This window comes from Podarcis pityusensis, assembly GCF_964106645.2.
Source record: "Podarcis pityusensis genome assembly, chromosome: 1".
Lineage (NCBI taxonomy): Eukaryota > Metazoa > Chordata > Lepidosauria > Squamata > Lacertidae > Podarcis > Podarcis pityusensis.
In genome coordinates this window covers 48,345,265-48,369,730 of record NC_138028.1, presented here as the reverse complement: position 1 = coordinate 48,369,730, position 24,466 = coordinate 48,345,265, and the positions used below count along the sequence as shown (strand labels likewise).

Below are 24,466 nucleotides of genomic sequence, written 5' to 3'. Positions count from 1 at the left end.
CTTTTCCTAAATAACATGCTCATTCGTGCCCAATGGCCTCCAATCAGTGAAAAAGCAAAAGAGAAGCAACTGGATCAACAGTCCTGGGAACGTAGTCTGTGCTTGCAGTAGTTTTGCAAAATGGCATGTGCAAGCATTCATGCCAACAGTGTCCCAACATCACAGCCTGCCAGTAATAAGGCAATTTAAACACCACATTGGAGAGAACATGTTGCTTGTTCTGTTATAACCTGAAAACAAAAGGCTCGCTGAGCCAAAATAAAAATAACAGGAGGGTCAAGATAGGGCAAAGCCCCACATTTCATTAACTAGCCTTTGTGATTAAATATATATGAATAGGACCAGGAGTAAAGCTGACGCTGGAATATCAAATAATCATTCTTTGCTACTCTCAGCTGCTTCAATATAAATATGAGCTAAGTCTTTATTACAAAGATGAAGGAACTTTGTTTTAATTGTTCTAATTTTGGAATTGGTGCACTTAATGGTGTTCGGGAAAACCTTTTGCCTTGGAAACGAACATTGACTTCCAGATTAGATTTTTATAATATGTTGTATGTGAGGCTGCCTTTGAAGATTATTCCGAAACTAACTGGTTTGTTTATGTTAGTAGTAGTCTCATTTTAGTTTCTTCCCCTTGCTCACATTTCCCTCCCCTTCATTGGTTCTCTCCCTTGTGCCTTTTTGTGTGATTGTAAGCTCCTTGGGGCCTATGCTCTCATTCATTGTAAAGCACCATAGCACCTAGAAGGCACTATATCAATAGTCAACCTAGCAGTTTGAAAGCACACCAGTGCAAGTAGATAGATAGGTACTGCTGTGGTGGGAAGGTAAACAGCATTTCCATGTGCTCTGCTTTCTGTCACAGTGTTCCGTTGTTCCAGAAGCGGCTTAGTCATGCTGGCCACATGACCCGGAAAGCTGTCTGTGGACAAACGCTGGCTGCCTCAGCCTGAAAGCGAGATGAGCTTCACCCCATAGTCACCTTTGACTGGACTTCACAGTCCAGGAGTTATTTACCTTTTACCTTTACCTTATATCAATAAATATAAGTATAGCACCCAACAGTAGCATTGTGAATTGAATTTTAGTTGTTTTGGGCCAGGTCAGGAGAACGTTTTTTCCTGAAGAGTGAATTAAAAATGTAACTATTAAATTAGTAATTCATTAGCTATCAGTGTTTGGGGCGTCTTAAAGCATTTTACAATGTTGTACATGCTTTGAGACATGTACGCCGGCTCCCTCGGCCAATAAAGCAAGATGAGCGCCGCAACCCCAGAGTCGGTTATGACTGAACCTAATGCTTAGGGGTCCCTTTACCTTTACATGCTTTGAGTGCTACTTTGGTGGCAGAGTAGGTATGTAGAACTGCCACCTAAATAAAATAATAATTTCAGGTGCTGATTTTCACCTTGTCATGGAATGGCTACAAGGGGTTTGGGCCCATATACTTTTTTTCTGTGTCCCACTAATGTAAAGAGAAAAAGCCTAGGCTTATTGCAGCTTCTCAGTCAGATCTTTTGTTTATTTGGGAGTGAGAGTGCAAACCTAATTTCCTCCTACCTTAGAGTAAGCCCCTTTGAATTTAATAGGACTTACTTTTGAGTAGATGTAGGTAGGACTGCATTGTAATTACTGCATTACATACTGACTAGTCTGCCTGCCTGCTCACTCAGTAGGTCACTTACCATCCCACCATCTGACCATAATTCTTGTTTAGAAGGAAGAGCCATTCATTTAAATGGGACTTAACTCCAAATTAAGTGGGTTTAGGACAACAACAAACAACTGCTACCTATATTAAGCTCTGAGGGTACTGAAATTTGTTCAGGGTTATTTTCTGTATGTTATGTATCAGGCAAGTTGACATAAGCCGAGGACAGATAAATAGGTAGTTGTGAAGCATTTGCCTTCAGTAAGATTATTGCGAGCATAACAAATAAGCTTGTTTAAGGATGAGGTGAATTCATGGAGGAGAGGAGCTGGAAACAGGCACTCACTTCCTGATTCCTACCTTCATTGTTTCTAAGGTGACCACTTATGCATCACCAAAGAGAGCATACATTTGCATGTGCTTATATGCAAATTCATAAATAATCACTATAATTTAAATAGAAATACAATCCATCCTTGATCTGAAAGCCCTTCAAATAGATGACTCCATCAAAGGGGGGGAAATTGTCCTATGGTAGTCGGGGCGGAGGAAGGGGGGTGCGGTAGGGACGGGCCACCCTGGGTGTCACCACTGAGGGGGGTGACAAAATGCTGGGTGGCACTCACCGTGGGGCCTGCAGCGCGCCTGAGCCACGTGTCTCTCCTGGGAGTGACGCGGTGGCTTGGGCAACCACAGGCTCCATGCTGCCCCAAATGGTTTGCCCGCTGCCTCCTCCTCAGCTGTAGGGTGGCTGAGTGGGAGGAGGCAGGCAGACTCCTCGGAGGCCCCACAGGGCGCAGGGAACGCACACCGCCCCAGGAACCCGATCGGCTTGCTCCGCCTTCAAATAGAGGACTGTTTTCAATAGAGTAGAATGCATAGCTGTCATAATTTACCAGCCTTTTGAATAGAATTGCTTATTTCATCTTTGGTAATCAATTTGTAAAGACATGAAAACCTAGAAAGTATTAGTCCTGAGAGTGAGTGCCTTAGATTGTTAGCAGATTTACTTGTTTACTTCCTTTTTGCCTGAATCCTAAACGTAGTACATGCAGGCAAGTTTAGCTGAAATCTACCAAACAGCATGGGGAGATATTTCACTATTTCGAATAAAGAACCTTCAAAACAGTTCATATAATGCTCTTTCTCATTGTGGATTCTTTTTTCTTTCTTTCTTTTTTGTCCAGACTCTTCTTACGCATTTTGCAAGATGTCCTGAGAAGGAGGCCTGCTTCATAGAAATCCTTAGTTTTTTGTGCTTCTGAGTTTCCTCCAAGCTCCTTCTTCTAACACGTAATAAGAGAGGCAGTTTCTGATACTGCCAGTGTTCTTTTCTTTCCCTCTTCCCTGTAGTGCAGTCACATTGCTAATTAATTGAATTCCCTACTTGCTCCTTTGTATGTTATTTCTATTGCCCATTAGCAGAGCAGCTTGGGATTTGAGCTATGTTTTCACTCATCTTACTGGAATTTTGCTTTTGGTCTTTCTTTCTCTCTCCCCCTCTCTCCCTTTGTTGTTGTTTCTGTGCTCTGTGAAAGGCATTAGAGGGGCTTTAACACCAAGGGCCTATATTGTTCACAGGCCCAGCTGCATTCTTTTACACTCTACCTTGTGCGTCACAGCTATTCATCTTGATTTGTACTTGGCTCAACTGCAGATGCTGTAAATATGGTAATTTTAGATTCCCTGTTTGGAAACAGTTTCAGGGCGGGTCTTGTGGCAGGAACACACTTTGATTTACATTGGTTTGTATTACCTCGGTACAGTTGAGAGGGGAATAAAGCTTAGAACTAAAATGGTTTTGTTTGAAACCTCTTTTAATAACTGGGAGGCAAATAAGACTCTGCCTTGATATGCAGGCATGCAGTACTAGAGGCAATACTTCATTTCAGGGAGGATAACAACCTACCTAGCAAGAACAGGAGAAAGGACTTTTAGATTATTGTAGAATTTTGGTGTTACCGTATGGGTTTTTGAATTCTTTCCTTTTGTTCTCATTATAAAACTGCTGGGGTGGAACGCACTGGTTGAAGAGCATGTTGTATTCTCCCTGATGGGGTAACATGCTATAAGTAGGCTCTCTTCTATTTAGTTATCTTGTATTTTTTAGTATTAGTAAAAATCAGGAACAGCCATATTCAGCAGTGGAGGGGGTGGGATATTGAATTTTAATAAAATACAAACATGCAAATGCATTCATATCCCACTTTACATGTTCCAGGTGTGACCTCCAAGTCTGTGAAGTGTGTGTGGTCCAACTGCCACTGAAATTGTTCATTGGTAATACTTTTCTCAATGATAAGTCTTTAAAAAACAAGTAAACATTTTCGGAATTCACTTGAATTCTGTCTTGTTGGGCACACATGGTTTCCTTCAGAGATCTTATTTTACCCAAGAGAGGGAAATTTGAGGCCTGGGCCTGAATGTGCAAAACCCACCACCACTACCACCCTCAGCCTCTCTATCTGGCAGCAGGAACTCTTTCCAGCAGACATTTAAAGGTTAAAGCAAAAGGCACCTGCTGAATCTCTGTTGTCAGAGCATTCCACAGGACTGGGTTGATGGCACTAAAGACTTGGTCCCATTTTTGCTGTCAGGTGGGCCTTGCCAACTTGAGGGATGACCAATGATTGGGGATGGGCAGCGTAGTATGCAAGCAAGTGCTTTCACACGATCATCAGTCTTTATGAAGTCCACCAGCAAAACACCAAAGGTTCTGTTCATTCCAATGGAGTAGGGAGCGTTGCTTCTTTCTGACCAAAGAAAAGACTTTAACATTAATTAACTTTTAATCTGCAATGGTATCATACCCTCCAACATTTTTCCGATGAAAAAAGGATGTCCCATTCCTTCATAATAATGTTACTATTTATACCCCACACATGTTATTGGGTTGCCCCAGCCGCTCTGGGCAGCTTCCAACATGCATAAAAACATAATAAATCATTAAATATTTTAAAAAACTTCCCTATACAGGGTTGCCTTCAGACAGCTCAGGGATCGGATAACTCCATACCCTCCAACATTTCTCCAATGAAAATAAGGACATCCTAAGGAAAAGGGGGGCATTCTGGGATCAATTCAGAAACCGGGACAGCTTCTCTAAATCAATGATGTTCCTGGAAAACAGGGACACTTGGAGGTTCTGCAATATCTGGAATGTGTTGAGGGGCTTTTTGCCATCCATTTAAAGGTAAAGTAAAGGGACCCCTGACCATTAGGCCAGTCGTGGCCGACTCTGGGGTTGCAGCGCTCATCTCGCTTTATTGGCCGACTAAGCCACTTCTGGCGAATCAGAGCAGCACACGGAAATGCTGTTTACCTTCCCGCCGGAGCGGTACCTATTTATCTACTTGCACTTTGACATGCTTTCGAACTGCTAGGTTGGCAGGCACTTGTCTCTTAAAAGCAGTTCAGACATTCAATCTTCTTCAGATAGGATAGCAGAATCCCCTTCCAGGTGCCCCTTGCATCTGGTGATATTTAGGCCATAGAACCCTATGCATTGCTTCTTACAACATATGGAGTAGTATTAGTAAAACCAGCATCTATAATAGCTATACTCCCCGTCTGAAATGCATCCACTGTATCTGGGGTGTATAACTTCAGTTCAAAAACAACATATCAAGGTGGAGTGCAGTTCTAACAAGTAAGACCCCCGGGTCCTTTTCATTCAAATCAGAGATATTTACCCAAGAAAAATAGAAAAGTGACAGAGTACACATGTTAGAAAAATATGCAGGCAGACACTGAAGAAAAAATAACATTCTGCCATAAGTAGCCACCTTGTTCCTCCAGTTTCCTCCCCTCAATATTAGAACCAACTGTTTCTCATGTGTTTTCAAGAACCTACTGTGGTTTCCAGACAGCTGGCTGGAGGAGTCTGGGATTGGGCTTGAAAAAATAGGTCATGGGTCAAGTTATTTTCACGAAAGCAATCACTAAGTTCCTGTTAGATTTGTTAAAATTCATGGTCGCTCCTTTTATTTTCCTAAACTGGTAGCAGGAACCTGAAGACATAACTTATTTTCAGTCACAAATGATGGGCTAATAAAGACCAGTTACAGAATTAGCTCACTGCTCTTTCAGTTTATGGTGAAAACAAATGTCTACTTGTCAGTGTGGAGAAGCAGGGCTCTCTGACACTCTCAGCAGACTGTGAGAAGTAAAGCATTTAATCAAATGCAAATACATTTTGTAATGTTCTCCGAACACTTAGCTTACAAAATCTGTCTCATTAACTGACAGCATTAGTTGCAAACGTTCATTTACTATATCAGGTAGATAGGGTGCATGTGTGTTATGTGAAATTGCTGTATTAGTTACTCTTTCAGGACAGAAAATTTAAATACTGTTTTAAGTCTCTGAACAGTGGCAGACCTTGGCGTCTCAAATTTCAGTGGCACCCTGTGCAACACCAAAATCCGCCTCTCACCTTCCATTGGACTTCATAGTTGCGGTGCCTGCTGAAAGGCAGTAGCAGACCTGGGTGTCAGTGAGTAGGAAGACAAAGGTGTGGTTCAATATGGGAATAAACATTCAAGAGCAGATTTTGGCATCACAGAACTTAAAACTGAAGTTCTCTTTTTTAAAAGAATCACAGCATAAACAGGGTTAGCTGTTTCCTAATATTATTTTCATATTATTTATGATGGGAAACCAGGGCCCTCATGCCTCCAGTGCATATGAAATAGGTGTGCCTTTAAGCAGAATGAGGCTCTCCAAGTAAAATGTCATTTAATGCTAATTGTCATGTGACTGGTTTTGATTTTTTTTTTAATAATTTTTTTAATTATTATTCTTATGCAAAAAATTATTAAACAGCCAAAATAAAAACAAATACTAAAGTGGTGAACAACATAAAATCATCAATAAAATTGCATGAGTAAAAATAAGCTTATTATTCTCTACACTGACTGGCAGTGGCTTTCCACGGTTTCAGATGGGGTCCCACTCATCTTTCCCTATAGACTAAGCCTGGGGCCTTCTGCATTCAAAGTAGTTGCACCATGTCTGAACTACAACCCTTCTACTTATCAGGATCACCCCTCAGGGAAAGCCTGGCTGAAAAAATGTGTTTTAAGTGAGTGCCCCAACACACCTGATGTAAATACATGTTTGTAGAAACAGGGCCGAAAAGTTTTTGGTGTTACAGGAGACTAAATCTCCAAGAAGGCTGTGCTTAGTCCTGGGGAGAGTGTGGTGGTGTGGTGGGCAAAATTACACTTGTAAAACATGGCGGACTCAGACTACACACCTAATTGTAGCTTATGATCTTCTTGCAGGAATGCTCTGTAAATGTAACATTGCCCCCTGTTGTGGGCTTAATGTGTTCTGGGCCCCAAGTACAAGGTTGCATGTTGTATTAAAAGAACCTTTCAAATAAGGAATTTTATGATTCTCTTTAACTTTCACTATAATGGTCCAATAATATTTGCAAACATCAAAGGCTTAATAGTTTAATTATCTCTGATTATAGGTGCCTTAGAATAGTGAAATCCACTTATATTCATAGCATAGGAAGATGGTGCCTGTGTTTATATACTGTTAATCTCAGGAATTCTGAACCAAGTCACCGAGTGTCCAATTTTCCCCAACCTTACTTTATTCTGTGTTGTTTAAAACAAAGTTTATAATACTGCACAAAAAAACCTTCCATTCCCAACCTGATGGCCTTCCCCTCCCCCATTTGGCGAACGGTAAACATGATACGTTTTCTTTCCTGTTTATATCGCCAAAGGAAAGAGCAACATTATGTCAAGACTGATAGAGTAAGAATTAAACCCTACTACTGTATGTGCCCTTGCATTTTGAACCACAAGACGTTTCCTTTCTCCTCCCCCACACCCAGCTTTGCTCTATTCTTTTAAGCAAGCAGGATATTGACATTTACAAGACTTCTGGCCTTTGAAGTGCTAAGTAAACAAAGTTGTGGCAAAATTCATTGCAGCTCCTGTTCATAAGCAGTGAAAAATAAGTACTGTGAGGAGAAAGAAGAGGCCACTTCAAAAGAACCTCTGCTTTGGAGGTGCTACTTTATTTGTTTGGTACCTTAAGATCAGCTGCTCAGATATAGCTGAGGTAAAAAGGATTGTACACTCTTAATAACAGGCTAATGTTGGGCACTGAACTTTTTTCTTTCCAGTTCTCCTAAGTGGAGATGGAGAATGGTGGTTCCAGCAACTTGGGAAGCAGTTTGTGATCTTCCTGGAGGGGTGGTGTCAGCAGTGCTTTTTTTCTAAAAAAAATAATGTTTAGGGGTACTCTCATTTTGACTCAAGAAAATCACCGCTTTATAGTTCAAATCAGGAAAAAATAAATACAGTAAATGGACAAAAGTACAAAGAATATGCATTACACTGGGAAAGAAAAGGAAACCGCCATCGGAGGTGGTAACAACGAAACTGACCAATCACCGTGCTAGATTCCAACTCCTACTTCACACATTAAACGCTCCCTTCCGTCTGAGACTCAGGAAACACCATGACAGGAAATGAAGTTGCCATCGGGGGTAGCAACAGAACTGACAATTCACCATGCTAGAGAAGAAACTATTTAAAATAAAAAAAAATTAGTTTCTTCTCCCATTAAATTCACAAAATATTTAGGGTATGCGTACCCTCCCACAGCACTGGGTGTCAATACCTGTTCTCCCACAGCCCATCATCCCATCTGTTGCCAGGACTGCTTCCTGCACTGTCATGGAAGAGGGAATGCCAGAAGCAGTCTCTGTAGATAGCAGCTCAGCTTAAATCGAAACGTCCACAGAGTTCAAGGCTTTTAGTGATATGATTTGCTCTAGGCCCATTTCCACTAATAACAGAACCAGGCTCGCTCCAGACTTTTGTTAGAGTAAGTATGTGGTGGTTTCTAAAGTATACTCAGTTTTCCAGTTTTCCATTGTATATTGAAACGGTGTCTGGTTTTATGGGGGTGGGGAAAGTGTTTTAAATAACAAAGCTGTGAAATCTTACGAGACACTATAACATATCCCAAAGCCCAGACCCATTAGCATCTGAGATTTACCTTGGCATGGCCGAGTCTAAAAGTTTACCAAAACGTACACAAATAGTTGCTGGTTCTAAGAACTGAGCAGACCTCAGCTTTGCATATGGCAGAATCTGGAAACCACAACTCACTAAAGAATTTCAGTGTGATGTTTGGCCGGCTGAAGGATGTCAGCATTGCTGAAGCAAGCTTGCGGTTAGACTTCTCTGCTGTAGGAGGATCCAAGCCTTGAGTTATATTTTCCCCCTCCCCTTCAAACAAGCGATAATTTGTTTTTCTCCACAGTTTGAAGCAGCAACACCTGTGTAACCTTGGTTAACGACCAGCTCCAAGCACCTTCCTGCACTCAGCGCATGTTCTGCCAACTTGACAAACATTTTTCCTTTAGAATGCAGAACAGCTTGAAAGCTGTTTTCATGGCAGCTGAATAAGAGGAAATGGTCTCTGGTTAGCACTAACAGTATGAACATAGATGTACGTACATGTCCTTGTGTTGGTGTAAAAAAAAAATTAAGAGAGAGACATTCTCAAAAATGTGTAACTGTGAACACCACAAATGTTCTCTTAGTTTTGATTCGGACAACCACAGGGCTTTTGGCAGTCACTGGAAATCTGGTTGAAATTGCTGCATGCATGTATGTTGTGCCTATGAATCATCATGCATTGTCTCACATGCGATCAGCCTCTTTGTACTCCATTACTAGCTACCTTAAATATTTAAGTTAGTCCATTTATATACCGCTTTCAACAGAAATCACCCAATAAAAAACAATTGATATAAAAAATGCAATACAAATTCCACACCGAAAGCTATACACTACAGTGGTACCTCGGGTTAAGAATGTAATTCGTTCTGGAGTTCTGTTCTTAACCTGAAACTGTTCTTAACCTGAGGTACCACTTTAGCTAATGGGGCCTCCCGCTGCCGCTGCACCCCGATTACTGTTCTCATCCTGAAGCAAAGTTCTTAACCTGAGGTACTATTTCTGGGTTAGCGGAGTCTGTAACCTGAAGCGTCTGTAATCCAAGGTACCACTGTACTAACAACATCAATAATCATAATATACCAAGGTATAGTATTTAAAACCCACATCAGCTTGGGACCAGTTTACTTGCGGGATAGCCCCACTGGACTGCTTTGATCTTCAAAACTGGCACTGTTACAGGTTTGTTCTGCTCTTGTAAGAAGTTGATCTGTCAGAGATTCTTTAGCTGTTATTCCTGCATTTCAGGGGGTTGAGCTAGATGACCACTGTGACCCCTCCCAGCTCTACAATCCTATGATTATTTTTAGTGTGGCAGCACCTGCACTTTGGATGTCATCAGGCAGGCACCTTGGCTGTGCTCTTTTTGGTACCTCTTTAAAACATTTTTGTTTAAGCAAGCCTTTCTAGACATGTAGAAGCTACATGTGTTCCTTTTAGTTATTGTAGATTTTAATAATCTTTTGAATATTTTAATACCAGTTTTAATCAATAGTTTTAATGTGTTTGTTTAATATATTGTAAACCAGAGAGGATTTTTGGTTTGTGACTTTTTAAATAATCAAGCAGTATATAAATTTTGCTGAATAAAATTATTACTGCTCCACATTTTAAGTAATGTAATTAAGTAGCAATAAATAAAACACTCATGGTATTTGGCAAAAGGTGTGTAGAAGGGCCTGTATATGACCTATACACAGGAAGCCACTATGCAGCGCAATTTCAGTAGTGTTACAGCGGCAATAGTATGCATCAAGGGTTGTGCCAGTTTGATAATACAGTGGGGACATTTTTAAGATTCTTGCTAATAAAAGACAAAGAATCCATTGTACCAAAATCACTCTTCTTTGGAGTTTGAGATCTGTGTCTCAGGCTGGTCAAACCTTCAGCATTGGGGGGGGGGGGTGGATGATCTCTCCTCATTCTTAGTAATGAGGCAAACAGCTTTCTCAACATAAAAGGCCAACATTGCTCCATGTGACTCCTTTGAAGCCCATAATGGCAGAGCTCAAAACAAGAGTTTTAGACTTAGGTATCTGGAATATGTTTTCTGTTTTGTCCATGAGAGGCAGCTTCATTCTCCTGAAAGGCATAGACGTTTTCAGAAGGGCACACTGTTTCTCTCCCCCCCCCTTCCCAGATATACCCTTCCCTTAAACACTGCACACAGCACAAGCTTTCTATTGCAGCTGGTAGTTATCAACCAGAATAAGTGTGCACGCACAGGTCAACCATGGGAATGCATCAAGTATTAGATTTGAAAAAGAGCTGGGGAGGAGAGAGCAGTAAGAGGAACAGGACTGTGGTCTTTTTTGGCCTGATTACTATTATTATTATTACTGTCTGCCCTTTAAGAAGGAAAAAGGAAGAAAGATTACAGCAGCTTTGCTATTAAATGAAAAGATTAACATGCTGTGGGTGCTTTGCCAGGGTGTGATGAGATTTGCAGGAGATGAGTGGCTGCAAAGCGGGACTAATGAAAAGCAGGCCACGGAAACCATGTGCTGTGTGGGCCCCCAAATTATCTTGCTTCTCTCTTCCAGGCATCTTCCAGATATCTTCCAGATATTTACTGAGATCCCCACCAGAAACAAAAAAGCCAGCACTGGGATGGGGTCATTTGATAAGTCTTCCTTCCTGAGGTTCTTGGAAGTGATCCATTCTCTGACTTAGCAGCTTTGGTTTCCTTCTTAAGATGAAGTGAAAAGCAATAGTGGCTCAGCCCAGCCTAGTTTTAAGTTTCATGGTACCTTATTTTGTGTGTGTGTGTGTGTGTGTGTGTGAACTGGGGAGTGCTGAAGGGAGACAAGGAGGATATGTATGGTGAGCGTAGTTGTCAGCCTTCTTCAAAATTTGTGTTCTTCCGCTCCCACCTCCCCTTCAAAGCCTGGGACTCAATTGACTTGTTTTTCCTTGCTCCTTGGGAAGGTTCAAGGTAAGAGATAGGAAACTAGCTTCTCAGGGAACAGTATTGAAAACAAAATACAGGCACTCCCACTTATGCAGGAGTTACGTTCCTGGCCCCCACATGCATAAGTGAAATTGCGTAAAGTGGGGCGCACCTTCTGAACACCCTCAAAATGCCCTCTCTTCCACTCCTCTTCAATCCATACAAAAAATACTGAGCACAATAAAATAATGCTTGTGACCTATTCACACTGCCAAGTTTACCAATTCTATTACGTTTGTATTGAGGTCACACTATGAGAATGTAGACTCCTTTGCAAACCCTTTCCTGAATGTTTTAAAGTGAAAAGTTCAGACAAGCTCCCATCTGGCTTCTTCATAAGCAATCAAAGTGTCCCCTTCCATTCAGATGAACATGTGTGGTACTTTGAGTTGACAAGTGTATCTGCTCTCTCTGTACATATCAAGGTATTTTCTAAAGAAAGTTAAAGGAACCTGAATTTTGATTTGCTAGATTTCCTGTCTGTAACTTTGTCTTCATTGCAGATTATTTAGAAAAAGGCTACTTCACATGTATAAACCAAATTTATCCTGAATCAGAACAGTTCTTAAGCTCTGTGACTTGCTATACTCTAAAAACCCTTTTAATCTGGTTTATGTTCCCATGGACAATGAATGCAGCCAGACAAAGGCAGGATCAGTGCCAACATAGAGCTGTGCTTTTTACTAGTTGTTATGGCAGGATATTATACATAAACCAGAGTGGCTCTCCCTTTATGGTAACAGGAGTGAGGAGGGGAGTGAAAAGGAATTAAAGGGGTCAGAAGTCATACTCTCTGATGGATGGCAGAATCTCTCCCTGGTTTATGGTCTCTGGTGACTCTGGTTCCTTGATTTTAATGACTGACCTAACAAGACATTGCAACCTTCCTTCCTTCAGAGACTAGACTGATGCAAAGTTTGACAAGAATTAAGAAAGAATGCATTGTGCCTTTGATCTAAAGGACTATTTTTAATCTGTCATCCGAGAGATAAAATGTCAGAGGGGCCTCCATTTATTTTCTAGAAGCTTTGACCGAGTTAAAAAGTTCTCTTAAACGTTAACTTCAGTGGTTTTGCTGTTTCTTGTGTTAACAAAAAAGCACTAATAGTAGAAAAGGGACTTCATGCATCCAAATTGATTAAACTTTTTAGCCCACTTGTTGGGACCAGTTGAAAGGCTATGATAGAAATGACACGGTGCACACAGGTTCTTGTTTGTTCTTGCACTTCAATGTTATGCTATGCCTGAAAAGCAAATTGTGTGCCCGTGGAGGAAATGAAATGTCATCAAGAAACTGTAAGTTGCTGACAGTGTCATGCCTTCCTGTCAGTGCATGGAAAGGCTGGGTCTTGTCTATTATAATGGCTCTGGAACTGAAGCCAAGTCATAATCATCCAAGTCTCAAGAGAGATCGTAAAGCGAAACAGTTCTTGGCCAAGAAATCATCATATGGGTCCATAGTAATCAGACTGAGAAATATTCAAAGAGTACATGTCAGTTTGGAGACAGTATTAACAATGAATATTCAATTAGCATTTAGTGACACCCTTTTCCTGCTTAAAATAACCAATCCAAATAAAAAAATCAATGTTTGGGAAGGAATTTCAGTGAAGGTGGCCCAGTGCCAACTGAGCTTTGAGGCTGCTGGCTTGCAGATCTAAAACAGCATCAAAATAAAAAATGAAAATTGATGCAGCAAAATTTAAAAATAATAAAGTGGAATGGGCTTGTGGACTGAAATAGTTGACAGTTGCGCACAGGCAGGTAAAGCCACAGAGTATTTTTTATTATTACTGAGAATGATAAACTTCAAACAGGGAAACTCCAGTTACGGAGGATGGGCATTGTTGACTCCTGTGATGTTATGAATCTACCCCTCAGGCTGCATTTCAAAACTTTAAAAAATGTGTATGGCTTTTCATATGTTCAAATAGGGCAAAGGAAGAATGGAACTTAAAAAAACGAGAGCAGTTCTGAAGCATGAGGGAAGACTGGTGCCTTTCTGGAGGCAGGGTTGAGAAGAGCTTCCTTCAGAGGAAGGAGGCTTGTATGGAAGGAACATTGATGTCTAGACAGGTAACAGAGAACCTTATACAGAATTAAATATTACAGAGAGAGAGCCGCCATGGAGAAAGCAAAGGAAGATCCTGTAGGTAGTGCAGTGTCCCAGGGAAAGTGGAGAAAACACTCTCATTTAACACATCTAACATTAGACTGGATAGAACACTGGAAAGGACAGCTCTATGATGGAGTAGGTCAGGGTTGGCCAACTTCTAAGAGACTATGATCTACTCACAGAATTAAAAACTGGCAGTGATCTACCCCTGTTTTTTAGAGGTTCAGGGAAAAGCCACGTTTTATTGGTGTTCAGGTCACAGTTGTTGAGGTTTTTTTAGAGAGGGGATTTGGGAGGCTGAAGTTGCTTTGCTTATTTTAGGGAGGGGGAATGCAACATTTTAAAAGTATTTTGGGGAGAAAGAGAAACAGCAACTCACAAGAGGATCATGGGGGGTAAACAGCCTCAGTTTGTAAACTCCGTCTTCTGTTCTCCAACAATGTAGGGTGGGGCGGGGTGAGGGGCCAGGACTGGAAGGGGGCCAGTGATTGACTGCGATCGACAAAAACATCGCAGGGATCTACCTGCAGATCGTGATCGACCTGTTGGACATCCCTGGAGTAGATTATCTAGTGGGGTTTTTTTTACTGTTTATTCCCTCTGTTTTTAGCACTTTTACAACTATCTCTGAATACACTACTATGTTTTTACTAACTATTGAATTTCCAATCTTGTGCCTTCATCCCACTTCAGAAAATGAATTCAGTGCATTTTGTAAATTATTGCATCAGCAGCTATATTGATCCCAAGGGTCACAGCCCATAGCGTAGATGAAGGTAGAAATGATCAACTGCAGGCTTTCCTGTAGCTGGCTTTGCTGAAGGCTTGACCTCTTTTTTTTTTTAAAAAAAGACTTCAACAGCTGTTTCTGCTTAGAGACCACTGGCATCTTTATGAACTGTTTTTTCCATTCACCCTCTCTCCTTTCTCAGCAGCAATGAATTATGTAAGATTACATTCCTGCCCTTTCCTTATTAATGTTCTGGCAGACATATCCCTATGAAGTGGATCCACATAGCCTCTCTGGATTGTGCGGACATATACACAACAGAAACACCCCACCCCCACAACACACACACATTAAATATGTATACTCAGAAGTTCAGGAATATTCTCTCATAGATTGTCCACATTTTTATTCATCTGATACTCCTAAAAGCAGACGTAAACTTATGAAAATGATATACAGGTGGTACATGACCCCAGCCAAGCTTGCAAAAATTTATCACTTGCCCGATAACAAATGCTGGAAATGTAAAGAAACTGAAGGTACATTCTTTCACCTTTGGTGGACGTGCCCAAGGATTAAGGCTTTCTGGGAGATGATATATAATGAATTGAAAAAGGTATTTAAATATACCTTCTTGAAGAAACCAGAGGCCTTTCTCCTAGGCATAGTCGGCCAATTGGTGCCAAAGAAGGACAGAACTTTTTTTATGTATGCCACAACAGCAGCAAGAATACTCATTGCAAAGTATTGGAAGACACAAGATCTACCCACTCTGGAAGAATGGCAGATGAAGCTGATGGACTATATGGAACTGGCAGAAATGACTGGCAGAATCCGAGACCAGGGAGAAGAGTCGGTGGAAGAAGATTGGAAGAAATTCAAAGACTATCTACAGAAATATTGTAAAATTAATGAATGTTAGAATGAAGTTGGATAGAAATTAAGTGGTTTCCAGCTGTAATGCTTTAAGGGAATATGAAAAATGGGTTGTTAATAGGTAAAAATCTAACGTTACTATTTTAAGACCAAAGATTAGGATAAATAAAGAGGGTAAGGATTTGCTGAACCAACAAATTGAATTGGAATACAAAAAAGGGAGGTATGAGGAGGTCCGGGAAACAAGTTAAGGAAAAATAAGTAATGGAAAAATTGAGTGGTTTTTAATCATTTTTAGTTTGTATTTTCTTTTTCTTTTTCATTTTTATATTGTAACTTTGTATCTTCTTTTTCTTTTTCTTTTTTATATTGTAATTTTCTGAAAATCTTAATAAATATCTTATATAAAAAAAAGCAGACGTAAACAATCTCACTACTAGCTGTACATGTAACCCTTCCAGTTCTTCACCCATCTTGCAGGGAATAATCCAAGCTCCTGTAGGTTTCTTCCCCCAGTCTTTCCCTGTCAGGCCCAAATTCTTCATCCTCGCCTTAGCCATGGTTATTTCAAACAACCATGGTTATCCTTACAGGTTTTGCTTTTAACAAGGACATAAAGCCTGAGTGTGAAGCTATGTTGAAGTCTCTGGTTTAAAGTGAACTAATCCTAGCATTCACCATGTTTCATATCAGTTTTGAAATAACGCTTAATTATGGTTAAGGTGGATGATGGACTCTACAGGCAAGAGGAGAGAGAGATTAGGGGAAGGGAGCAGGCAGACCCACTGTGCCCTCTTGATTACTTGACCAGCGATGGGGGAGCTTGGCCCATTATGTCTCCATAATCACGTGGCGCATCTTGTCATAATTTGAGTTTAGAGAATAATTTGTATTGGATAAAGACTGTGGCTTTAACTGCATCGTCTCCTACAGGGGTGAGCAACCTTTTTTCTGCCCAAGAGAAATGGTCTCACAGCAATGTTACGGAGGCCACATGCCAGTGGTATGTGGGAGCAGAGGCAAAAGTAGGCGGAGCAACACATATGTCTGTACAGGAGGCCACACAAGTCAGGAATTTCTCCACACACCCTACACATGCATATGGCAAGCAAGAGGCATTATCACAGCTCAAGGACAAATACCAGCCAGGTAAAAGCATTCAGGTTGGCTGGTGAGGGGCATAGACTGGGGGGAGGAGGCATGACCTGGAGAGGGTTCCAAGGGCCAGATAGCGTTACTTGGAGGGCCGCATTTGCTGTACTAAAGGTAAAGGTAAAGGTACCCCTGCCCGTACGGGCCAGTCTTGCCAGACTCTAGGGTTGTGCGCTCTTCTCACTCTAGAGGCCGGGAGCCAGCGCTGTCCGCAGACACTTTCGGGTCACGTGGCCAGCGTGACAAGCTGCATCTGGCGAGCCAGCGCAGCACATGGAACGCCATTTACCTTCCCGCTGGTAAGCGGTCCCTATTTATCTACTTGCACCCGGGGGTGCTTTTGAACTGCTAGGTTGGCAGGCGCTGGGACCGAACAACGGGAGTGCACCCCGCCGCAGGGATTCGGACCGCCGACCATGCGATCGGCAAGTCCTAGGCGCTGAGGTTTTACCCACAGCGCCACCCGCGTCCCTATTTGCTGTACTACACCTCTGCAGTTATTTAAAAGTAATTAAAATCATATTAAAAAGCAGGTAAAGTTTGTTGGTTGAGTTTCCAATGGAGGAGGAATGTGCTAGCTTTCAGTTCTGTTCATTCAAGAGCTTGCATGCCATTTGACCAACAAACTCTATCCTCTTACCTAGTTTTTTATCTCTTAAACTGATTTTAATTACTAGATATTAAATGCAGAAGTGTAGTAGAGCATGCATATAAAGGTAGTCTTTATCCAATATAAATTAATCTCCTTGTTCAAATAATGGCAAGAAATAAATAAGTCCAATAAAAGGTATCCTCTTATGTAGTTTGCATTTCTTAGCCTTTCAAGCCAAGACAGATCTTTATTTATTAACATGTCAGTATAGAATATGTGGTTTCATACTGCATCCAGAAAATAATTGCTTCCATATGATTTAGTCAGTCTTCTGCTCTTCAACAGGAGATAAACTAGTTTAAGACAATTCTGGTTAGGCATCAATCATCAGTAAATATAAACTAAATTGGTGCATTCTCTGGGTGCATAATAAATTGTAAACATGAACATTGCAGCATCGCCCACATGCACATTGGGCCAGATTAGATTGTTCACATAGCTGTTGGTTGACTTTCAACCTGACCAGAATTTTAAGTAAACATCAGTTGAATTAATTGTTGCCTGTTGGTGTAGCTGCCACAATTTGTAACAACTTGAAAAGGGGGCATCAGAATTAAGCAAACTGCAGCAACTATCCATGGGGAGAGAGAGAGAGAAATGTATACATACACATACATATTTAAAGATTAGAAAAGAACATTCTAAACTCTTCGAATGCTGATCCTGATGCAGTGTTTCAGAATAGTTTCTGAATCCATACCTATTTCCCAAGGATTAATTCTTGATGCCTTTAGTATACGGAAATGGACAAGTACTGCAAGGGGCTTACTGCCTTGATATTGTTCCTTCTGCAATGGACCCAACTCTGGGGAAGCTTACTATGGAACTAAGCTTTTCCCATTATTATGGTCCCAGACCTTCAGAATTCCCACAAACCTGGAATGTGTTTGTCTCCCAAAGAAGAGCTAGGATAATTTTATTATTGTCAGAACATAGTTCAATTCAGATTTTCCCAGGCTGAAGTGAGAAGAGATATGTGATATATGTTGTGGCTTCTATTATTTTACCAGCTATAAACTGTAAATCTTCTTGCTGGATTGGTAACTCCTAGAATTTTCAGGTAGTCATCTTTCAAACACTTCCTCATGTAAAAGTGGCAGACAGGAATGGAGCATTTCAGGGTCACATATAAAAGTGTCCCTAAACTCAGTTTCAGCCTGAATTAAAATTCTAACCGTTTATTGAAAATTAGGCACATTTGGGGAGCAATCCTGCTCCCTCACAGGGCAGCTAAGGATAGACTGCCCTCTCTGTGGGTGGAGGCATCCTAGTATGACCATGGAAAGCTTCACCACTGTTGCTCTTATGCTGGTGATGCCTTTCAGGGTGGTGGAGGCAAAAATGGGATGCATTGGATTTAAAGCCCCTTCATTCCCCCAACAGCTCCTGAAAAAGGCAAAAAAAAACCTATGCCAGCCTGGAGCTGGCACTATTATTCACCTCTCCTTACTGGTGTCAATGGAAGGGGATTTTTTTAAGGACAGGAAAGGACAGAAAATTAGGAGAGCTGAATCCCTACTTTCTGCCCTGCCAGAGCAAACAGCAGGGCTGAAGAAGTGGCGGTTCTTCCACCACAGAATCTCCCCACCACCACTTCTCCAAGGCAAATTTCTCTTTGCAAATATGAATTTGGCTGTGGAATTCCAAATGGCCCAGCTTTTTAGTTTTCTCAGAGTAAACTTGGCACATTTCACTAGGAATCAAGATATTACTGTTTGAGGAAGCATTTCATGTTCTCAGAATGAGGAACAACTGTAGTACAGCCAATAGTTTGTTCAGCTTGATGAAATGAAATCAAGCTTCAGGACTCCATTACCACATTTTAAATGCATGTTATAAGCACAGCTTATTAGCCAGTTTTCTGCCTGCACAGTATTATTCCCATTACTGGGGAAGAGTGTGAAGAACAGAGTACCCAAACAGCTGAGAGCCAGAACTAGAACTCAGGCATTTCTAGTTTCCTAGTCCTTGCTTGAATCTTTTAGACCAGACTGCTATGGGGATAGTTCCATATCTGGGATCCAGCAGAAGATGCCAAGCTATGAGGTCTAGTCCAAGAACATTGTCTCCAATAACACCGAAACAGCACATAAGCAGTGAAGCCAAAGAACACGAAACTTTATTTTTACAGAGACATCATACCAAAGGTCTTCTTGAGTTTTCACTCTTGAAGATGAATTCTCCCAGCTCCCTGGGGTCCAGAACCTTGACTTGCTTGCTAAAGGATTTTGGCTCACACTAGTTTGTGTATTTGCTTCCTTGGCTGACATTTCATTTATATGATTTAGTTTTCTTCCCTGTGCTAAAAAATCTTACCGCTTATGAGAGAACAGTATTAACATATAAATAGTGATGGGATTTGAACAGACTGGGAGATCTAACCTGTAATGAAGAGCTAGCTGTCAGAGCCCTTTTTAAATAGCATATGGGATGACAGGCAATGTTCTGTGCGGTTATTGCTGGAAGGAGTCTAGAGCAGGGGTGGGGGATCTACTCTGCTGTAGAGGATGGAAAGGTCAGTGGTGAAGCATATGCTTTGCACACAGAAGAGCTCATCTTCAATCACTGGCATCACCCATTAAAATAGGGATGAGACTCTCGAGATGTGATGAATTCCAACTCTCAACAGCCTCAGCCAGCATGGTCAGTGATGAGGGATGCTGGGAATTATAGTCTAGCACTATCTAAATGGCCACAGGTTGTTCACCCGTCACACAATTAAAAGGCTCATGTAGCAGGTGATAGAACTTCTGCATGAGACCATGGAGAACAGCTTGCAGTGTTGGCTAGATGGACCAATGGTTTCACTCCTCAGCAAAAGGAAACTCCACATGTTTTAACAAATGTGCTTAGAAATATACTTACTAAATGGTATCTCTTCTCAAGTAGAACTTTTATCTGGAGGGTTTTGAAGCAGTAACTTATCAGAGTTTCTTGCCATTTGTTTTTTGTGCTTTACTGTAGAACATTTGTGTTACATAGATCCCCCCCCCCCAATAATCCCCAACTTTTTCAAATATGAGAGGGAACACACACTGTTCATTGGTGTGGGGTTACATGTACACATATGTGTTGGAGACTTGATGCCTTCCCCATGAAAAACAGTTGCAGGAGGTATTGATAGCAGAGAAGTGGTAGCAGGAGGGGCACTTCACTGCTTCCAGCATGCCATTTCTATTCTGAATCTCCTCCTCCTGAAGCTGTTTGTAATGCCTGTGTGTGTGTATAAATATTTCACACTGAGGTCCCTGAAAGAAAGGTGGAATATAAATGTCATAAAGAGATATCCGGGATCTAATTTCAAACTGCCAAAGCTCAAGACTGCTATGCTGTGTGCACTGGGAGTAGGTATTGTTAGCCAAGTAATACTTTTGTTGAGCATGTTTCGGTACAGAAAAAGGGATCAAGGTGCTAGAACAACTCTACTTTGAGGGAAAGTATCAATGTCTGGGGCTTTTTAGGTGAGCAAAGGAGAACATGCTAGGGGAAGAGCAAAGTACAGTCATACCTCGGATTGAAGTAGCTTCGGGATAAGTATTTTTGGGTTGTGCGCTGCGGTGACCTGGAAGTAACGGAGCACGTTACTTCTGGGTTTTGCCGCTCACGCATGTGCAGACTGTCAAAATGACGTCACACGCATGTGCGGAAACGGCGAATCACTACCCGCACATGCGTTGCGTTCGCTTCTGGATGCAAATGGGGCTCCGGAACAGATCCCCGTTCGCATCCAGAGGTACCACTGTATGCTTCAGAAGTTTACAAGAAAAGCATGCTTTAAAAGCAGTTTAAACACATTCATGGGAGATACCAATGTCTACTAGTCATGATGGCTATATATTAACTCTAAAACCAGAGGTGGTATGCCTCTGAGTACCAGATGCTGGGGAGCACAAGTGGGGAGACCCCTGTAGTGCTCAGGTCCTGCTTGCTGGCTCCTCATGGGCTGGTCCACTGTGAGAACAGGCTGCGGGACAAGATTTATTTTATTTATTTATTTTTTATTTATTAGATTCATCTACCGCCCTTCTTGGTAAGATCTCAGGGCAGTTCACAGAATACAATACAGGACAAAAACAAGTAAATAATTAAAAACAAAACAGCAAACCTACATTTCTTCTGTCTAGCTTTTAGTTTGGCTGGTTAGTCCATTTGGGTGTTTCTGGTGCCGTTAAACCTGTGTTTTCTGTATTATTTAAGTTTTGTTTTAAGTTATTAACTCAGGCCACCTTAAACCTTGGAAAATCTGCTAATAATAGGGAAGCAAGCAAGATGGTGCAGCCGGATTTTTTATTATTCTTTGATTCATGCTACACAGGTGCATTCACAGTTGATGAATGTCTCCTCTCATGGTTCTTGTGTAGTAAAGAATTGAAGAGTCAACTCCACTCTGACTCAGAAGGAAGGCTCAGCCACTCTGTAGGGGTGGTGTGAGGAGCCTGGCTTATTGGCGCCTGTACTTTAACTTCTCTCCAGAGGCCTCTGGGACTATTGGTCCCATAACCTTGGCAGCACACATTCACTAAAAGTAGGTTTGTGAATTACTTTTGGAGGCCAGTATGGGAATATGGCAAACTCAAGCTGAGGTTCTGAATTGGGCTAGGGATGGAGCTGCATTTCACCTGCTGTGTTTTCTCTGCCCAGGGACTTGATAAAGCTCCTTCTCTCCCCCCGACCCTTATCCCCGCTTTCCACAGCAAAGAGCATATACAAGGAGGCCCTTTCATCTTGGCATATCCCCCTGCTGATTAATGTGATGCAATGTTCCCACGTAGGCAGAGGCAACAGTATGTCGGCCGTGTAATTAGGAGCCAGATAATGAATGCTTAGAGGCTATTCAGACAGCACTCCCACCTCCCTGCCGTTCTCAGCAGTGAAGCCAAGTGGAAGAAAGGGTGGCACAAATCCTATTGGCCCTCTGCTTAATTGTGTTGAAAAGCAGGGCCTCATACTGCAGTGGGGGGATGGGTTGAGGGAACACTGGACAAATGGATCTCCCTCAGTACTGTAGGGCCAAACTTTTCGGTGGTGGGTTGTTTTTTTTTAAAAAAAACGTGTTTGACCTTGTGGCCGCAGAAGCTCTAAACATGCACATCCCTGTGTGCATTTTTTAAAATGTTTCAGATCATTAGGGAAAGCCACCATAATAAGCACAAGGCTGTCCCTTCTCCGTAACCCAGGGGCAAAGATGCTGCTGCTTAGTAGCCTTTGAAATGTGGGAAACAAGCCAGGCATACAAAGGGGTTATTCTTGTTATGGGCCTTTACAGTTACACCGCCATTCGTTGTCCAATTAATAGTTGTAAAAAGGCTATCCCTTTTCTCCAGGCCTCTGTGCTCACATAGGGAAAATAATAATCCATTGGTGTAACCAGGCCTGGCCAGATGTCTTGACGAAAATAAAGTATAGCTCTAAAATTAGCAGCAAGTTTGTCTGATAAGCTTCGCCCCAGACGAATCTGTTGCCAGACTTTTCAAACCCCCCAAAGCCAACGAGTTTCCAAAATGCCTGCTAATATGTTTATTAACTGGGGAAGGGGGTGTCACACTTGAGCATGTGATGAATGTAAAGCATCCTGCTTGCATGTATTCAGTTCTGAATGGAATCTCTAATTCAACCAGTCTCTGACTGAAGAGGACTGAGCAAGTGATTTGGAATTTCAGCATCAGCTTCTGGCTAGTACACAGCATTTTCAACACAAAGATCAAGGGCCACAGTTCATAGGAAAGGAATAATCAGCAGCCTGTTCGTAAGGCTTGCTGTGACATCATCACGAAGGGCTGTAGGTGGGCTGCACCATCAGCTGCACCAGAGCAACACATACCATGTTGTGTTATAATGTTATGCATCATTCAGAGTAGTATTGAAATTGGTAGAACAGAAGGAGATCTCTCCTGAATCAGACCAAAATTTCAGCTAGATTAGTATCCTGTTTCTCACTGTGCAAGGGCATCGCAAAACCTGTGACTGCTGGGTCTTGTGGAGGGCTTTGAAAATCATTTTGTGGGTTGTGCATTTACCTGGATGATTTAATTTCACACAGTGAGCACACAAAAGGGTCACCTGACATCCAGGTGACTGACAAATGGGCAGCCCCACCCACCAGTCGGATTTGGCCTATGAAGGACATAATGATCTGGCCCACCAGCCAGATCCATTTCCCCACTCTTGCTGCAGCCCAATCATATGCATACATGTCCTGTCCATGAGGTATACCCCAGGTGGAATAGCTTAGAATAGCTGCCTTAATAGGCATTTTTATCAAGTAGGATGGAGACAGGGAGCCCACAGTATTCCCTGGGTTCTTATTAAAGCACCCTTTTGACTTGTCTTCCTTTAGCTTGCAGCCAAAAAAGGCTCTTTTCCGTCTCCAGTTTTTTCAACCCCTATCCATTCTGAGCCAGCATTTTTTTCCTAGCAAAATAGCTCAATTTTCTAATTTTGGGTTCAGTTTTAACTGACAGTTCTGTGACAGATCTGTTGCAACATTTGCTGGGCAAGTTTTTCCATACTCAAATTCAGTGTAGACAAATTTTTCCATCTCCTAATATTGTGCATTTTGTTTGAGTAACTTTATCCCATGTTAGTTGGTTCAATAAAAACCTAACTCTGTTGGAATATCAACAATGGTGAAATTAGAAGGGATACATTTAGGTGTTGTTGTTTTTTTAAAAAAACGTATCTACAAAAGAACAGCAATTAAGCATGTTTCTTGTTTAGTGATGCCATCCCTAGTTATTGCTTCTATGAGGCAAAGAGGGTCAGAGCAGAGCCTAATGTGTCCCTGACCTGTCCAGGGGGACAAAACAGAAGAGCTTTTGTTTTATTTGTTTATACAGTGACTCACTCTGTAGTAACTGGGTTAAAGTCCACTTAGAAATGAAGAGAACAAAAGGCGTCCTGTTAGTACTGGACATTTGCCTCTTAAGATATCATAGAAAGGATCTTTTTTAATACTACAGCAGGATGCAGGAAGCCACAAGCTTATGGGAACATAGCAGCACTTTGGAAAGGAAAACACAGCCTCAGACTTTCATCTGCAGATTTCTCCCTTCATTTTTCCTCTAGCTTCTTTACCGCCTGCTGGAGCTGAAAGAATCAGAGCCCCAAATTTCCATACATCACAGGCTCCTGAAGAGAAAGGAAAAACATTGGACTGGAGGGCTTGGGTCCTCCGTTTCTGCAAGCCCCAGAGACAGAGGGGGAACATTGCTTTATGCAACCTCTTGGATTCTTCTGTGCAGAGAACTGTGTTTTCATTATTGTGTTATCTGATCTCTAAATCCCCAAACCCCCTACCAGACAGAAAATTCATCAGTACTGAATGCCACAGTCCCAGAGTAAGAA

The 24,466-nt window shown here is 41.7% G+C and overlaps 1 protein-coding gene and 1 long non-coding RNA gene across 5 annotated transcripts in view; one reads left to right on the top strand and one right to left on the bottom strand.

Annotated features, from left to right (window-relative positions):
• Window positions 1-24,466, top strand: part of RAD51B (RAD51 paralog B) — a 322,140-nt gene that overhangs the window by 221,740 nt on the left and 75,934 nt on the right. The window lies entirely within an intron of this gene.
• Window positions 23,777-24,466, bottom strand: part of LOC308473605 — a 128,751-nt gene continuing 128,061 nt past the window's right edge. The window contains exon 14 of the long non-coding RNA XR_013984105.1: window positions 23,777-24,250. This is a non-coding gene — a long non-coding RNA (uncharacterized lncRNA). The remainder of the gene's footprint in view (window positions 24,251-24,466) is intronic.